We start from the raw sequence: 4,635 nt of genomic DNA on the forward strand, positions 1-4,635 counted from the left end.
GATTCATTCTTCAAATTGTGCCATGATTAAGCAATAATTGGAAGAATCTCTTTACTTCCCTAATTCTGCCTTTTAACACTAAGATATGTGATGATCTGTATACAAATGATTAAAATCCTTTTGTAGTATAGCCTTTTATGAAATTAATCACTGATAAAGAATACATGTTATGACATTTCTGATTTAGCAGAAGCTAAAATTACTAACAGAAAAACAGGATAGAAGGACATATTGAAACCGCTATCCTTGATATACAATAGTAAGTCAATTGACATTTCTGTTGGCCTTACTCTACAGTTTTGTATTATTAAATGGTGATAGAGTAAACCCTTGCAGTAACAGAGAATGAGCTTAAAGCCATAGTAAGGACTTTAAGGGAAAAAAGTTTTGCCCAAGGCATACTTATTAGTTAGCTCTCCTTGCACTTGATTTCTAGTTTTCTTTGCTCATAATTGTCCTTTTACTTAGATAATTTTCTCTGCTGAGAAAAGAAGCAAAAATTAAGTATGCTCTGAGAATAGATTAAAGCCCTTATTTTATCTGGAACTAAACCTATTTAAATTTTCCATGAATATGGTTTCCCCCACGGGTTTAAAGGGGCAGTTCTTCAATGTAGAGATGTTTTCTTTTAACAACTGTTGGAGAAAATCCTAATGGTATATGTTAAAACCACCTGTGCTTACAATAAATTCTACAAAGTTTAGGGAAATTTTATGAACCTACTTTGCTGCTTTCATTTCTCACTTTAGTGACAATCATATATAATGTCAGACTTAATCAGGAACTCTAGCTCTAGGACACATGGCAAGGGATTATCTGTCCTCTCTTCAAATACTAGGAAGGATTTCTACACAGCAAACAAACAGAAAGTTAATATATGTCTAAACATGACATCTATTGGTCTGTCTTTATAAATAGCTAGTCTCAGCCAGCCCAGGTTCAGAAATGCTTATACACTCGGGGGTAAGGAGCTGAACTGAAACAATCAAGGGTGGTCTCCAAGAAGACACCTTAGGGACATGGTTTCTTTATCCTGCCTAAGCAGCCTGGAGCACAGGAAAAGCTCACGGATGTCTTCTTGCACACATTCTTACATCCCTAACCAAAACGATAACAAAAGCAAGCTATCCTAAAAATCACAAGACAGAAAAATGCATTTTTGTATGCTTTTTGATGGCTTTCTGTAACTGCGACAGACAAAGCAATCAGAAAGCCACTATATCTGATCAGAAGAGCACTTTCTGTTTGGAGGAATGACCTGGTTTCAGCTGGGATAGAGTTAATTTTCTTCCTAGTAGCTGGTACAGTGCTGTGTTTGGCTTTAGTATGAGAATAATGTTGATAACACACTGATGTTTTAGTTGTTGCTAAGTAGTGTTTGCACTAGTCAAGGACTATTCAGCTTCTCATGCTCTGCTGATGAGAAGCTGGGAGGGAGCACAGCCACAACAGCTGACCCAAACTGGCCAAAGCGCTATGTCATACCATATGACGTCATGCGCTGTGTACAAACTGGGTGGAGTTGGCCAGGCAGCAGCAACCACAGCTCAGAAACTGGCTCACAGAAACACAGCTCAGAAACTGGTGGGTGGTGAGAAATTGCATCGTGCATCACTTACTGTGTATATTCTTTTACCATTATGATTATTATTATTATTTTCCCTTCCTTTTCTGTCCTATTAAACTGTCTTTATCTCAAGCTATGAATTTTACTTTTTTTCTCCCATCCCTCTGTGGGGTGGGAGGGAGAGAACGGGTGTGTGGTGTTTATCTGCCTGCCAGGTTAAACCACAATAAGGAATCATTAGAATATGCAATATCACTACCATGACTCCTATATTACTTCTCTACCTTGCCATAAAGACAAGGATCATAAAGAGAAAAAAGGAAGCACGGCCAAGGTATCAAAATACTGTCATAGTTCTAGTAGGACACAGTTCTGCTACTTTATGCCAAAGACTAAAGCGTAATAATTTACTTTTTTAACCCATCCTCTTCTTTTCTCCACACCCCCTTGAACTGCAGCAAACCCAGCCCAAACATCATTCTGAGATTGATAGGAACAAGCTAATGAAAAATATACGCTGGGGGCGGGGGGCAGGGGAGTGGGGGGGGAAGCTACTCAAAAGTGTAAGTGCTAGCACTGGGAGAGTCCCTCCAAAAAACTGATGCATCTGCTGGCAGTGTCAGTCTTAGTCCAGCGATTAAAAATGCAATCTTACATCTCCCTATTCTTCTCACTCTAATGCCTAGGTAGCTGAAATTAATTTAGTCCCGAGTGGCTCATGAATCCTGAAGAACAGAAATGACTGTTGTACACCCCTTAACAGTGGGATTTTGAGCTTTACAGTGACACGCAGCTGGGTTGGTCTGAGTGTTTTTGTTTTCTGTCTGTGATATTGCATGAGTTATAGCTAACCTTAAAAAAAAAAAAGTTTAGATTTCATACCCAGTCCGTCTCACACATTGTATTTGCATCCTGCTGTGTGACCACTCAGGGTAGCCTACTGGGGTGGTCACTAGCTCACAGCAATCTCCATATCTCCGTTTTCAAGAGGATTTGCCTGCTTTTCATTAGCCAAGGTCAAACAGGACTAATGCTTGGAAGATTTGTACCTCATTAGCATTATCTTTATTGCCATTATTTCACAAGCTAACAAAACAAAAAGGAAATATTCCCCAGTTAGTCCCAAACATTCCTACCCTTCTCATTAATATTGCCATAACCCTTTTCTCTAGGGCACCTCAGAGCTCAGTTCTTGAAGGAAAGGCTGACAACAGCAAAATTATGGTACCAAGAGGGACAGGCAGAAAACACTCTCCTGATTTATGATTAGATTCTTTTATTGTAACAAGCACTTCCTCATTGCTGGACTACTTAGACCATCTTATGTAATTTGTCACCTACTATAAACTACTTTTCATTCTAGCGGACAAAAAGGGTGTGTTTCCTCTCTATACTTAATTAAGAATTTTAACCACCAAACGCTGTGCAGGATCTTTGGAGAGGTATTTTAATTTGGCTCTTAATAAAAAAAGAAATACCATTCTGAACATTACTGACCTCTGCAAGAATGATCTGGTTTGCCCCTCTGAGTGACTGGCAAAGAAGAATGGTTTCAGGATGAGATGTGATATGGGGTCTCAGATGCTCTGGATTCTCAGTGTGCTTCCCATATAAACCTTGGTGCTCTTTGCAATTAATCCATATCTAAATGCATCCAAGAGAAAAATATGAGGTACGGCCAACAGTGGTGCTTATGTGGAGCATCAGAGGCAGTTTCCCTTGATTTTTAGATTCTCATAAATGGAACCTAGCTGGATAGATCAAGCTGACATATATAGAGGCACAAGTACAAGTACTTAATACCTAAGTGTGATGCCTGAGGAGTGTTCAGATAATGGAGGTATCAGACATTTAGCAACAATTAGTTGAAGTCAAAAAGGATTTTTTAGGTAAAGTCAAACTCAAGAGTGGGACTTACCTCACTGCATTAATCTATGAGTCACCTCCAGAGGGTGATTCATCCAACTTATTTTAGGATAAGATGTTGTAGCATAAGACAGATCACAGTCTTTACGTGTTTATTTCATTGACTGTGAAGGGAGCTCGATGATTTGCCTCCACACTTTTAGATGTTCCTGACAGAAGACAGAAATGCCCATCTTTGGTATCAATAAGGGTCTTCATATCACCAAATTTCAGATGCCAAAGGATCTAATTTCCTCAGGTCTCTCTAAGGAGAAAGAAAGAAATGCAGAACACAATTTTAAATGACAGCTTTGCACACTTAGTTTGTTGCTTCTTTTTGATCCTCATTTCTAAGCATAAATTGAGGTAATCTCAGGGCGGTGTTTTGTGGGCAAGCGTTTGTGTGAGACGGTCTTACAGTATAGTGTATTTATTTAATGCAGCTTCGCTCTCAGAAAAAAAATCCTCAGTACAGCAAAACTCCAGTTCAGCAGTGTCCTTAAATATGATACCTCAGAAACCCAAATGCCTAAACCCACTGCACTTCTGTCAAGCCCTCAGCACACATTCTAATCTCACCAATGAGAAAAACACAGAAGCACTTACAGACACCACTTACAAAGAACCAGGGCTGTGACACCTGCACTTAGAGTGAGAGGTGATCTACTTTTACGTCCTGTTTTACTAAGCAAGATAGCTGAGGATAAAATCATATCCCACCAGCTAATCCCCTGAGGTCAATGACCTAAAAGTCCATGAGCGCAGTGGAGGTTTTGCTGAACTAAGGACAAGGGGGCTTTATTCAGTAACGACCACAGATCTGAGGGATAATAGTCCTGCAATAACCTCCATCTCCTAATGCCCAGTTCAGCTGGGGCATCAGGACCCTTTCAACTCCACAGCGAGCATTTCAACTCCACAGAGCACACATGGCTGCAGGGTTTTGGCTTGTTGTCATGTAATTCTGTTGCTGTCACACATAAATAAATGGGCAAATGTTATAAATAAAGGTCAGATGGCATGCAAAGCTGTAGTTGTCTAGCAAGGGTTTTATAAAAGCCTTCTCCTGTTTACCGGGAAGGAATTTTTTTTCTGTGAGAGGGTTCAACAGATTAAGTGACTTATGAGTAGATTGATCCATAATGTGGGGAAGATGATTCTGT

The sequence above is a fragment of the Phalacrocorax carbo genome, chromosome 1, assembly GCF_963921805.1.
Source record: "Phalacrocorax carbo chromosome 1, bPhaCar2.1, whole genome shotgun sequence".
Taxonomy (NCBI): domain Eukaryota; kingdom Metazoa; phylum Chordata; class Aves; order Suliformes; family Phalacrocoracidae; genus Phalacrocorax; species Phalacrocorax carbo.